Source organism: Ovis aries, chromosome 20 (assembly GCF_016772045.2).
Source record: "Ovis aries strain OAR_USU_Benz2616 breed Rambouillet chromosome 20, ARS-UI_Ramb_v3.0, whole genome shotgun sequence".
Classification (NCBI taxonomy): Eukaryota; Metazoa; Chordata; class Mammalia; order Artiodactyla; family Bovidae; genus Ovis; species Ovis aries.
In genome coordinates, this window is record NC_056073.1 from 29,485,897 (window position 1) to 29,486,420 (window position 524).

Below are 524 nucleotides of genomic sequence, written 5' to 3' on the forward strand. Positions count from 1 at the left end.
GACTGGCCGGCAGTTTTCGCTTCCGCAGGCGCACTGGCAACGGTCCAGTGCACGACTTCCGCTTCCGGCGGTTGCCAGGCGAAGATCTTAATCCGCGTGTGGGCTGTAAGTCCCTTTTTAGGTGAGGCTGCTAGGAGGGCTCTTCTGGAGAGCAGATAAAGAGGGCGTGGCAGCGCCTGTTTTGGGGACTTACATTCCCCAAGTTGAGCCCCGTGGGAATATTTAGAAGAGGAATTCGCTGTCAGTGAATCCCTCTACTGTTCAATCACTCCGTTCTTTACCTGGTGCCTTTAAGCATCTTGACACCATTCTCTTCTACCAGTCTCACTCCGGCTCTCTTTATCTTTACCCGTTGTTGAAGGTTCCCCACTTCTCCCACTCCTCTTGTTTACCTCTTAAGAAGGACCTCGTCCACTATTTTCATAGCAGAGATACGTTTTTTAATGACTACCAAGTCCCACTTGGAAGCAAACCCCAGAACTTATTTTAAAATAAAAATTTGAGATCGGCCTGAGTTAAGTGAA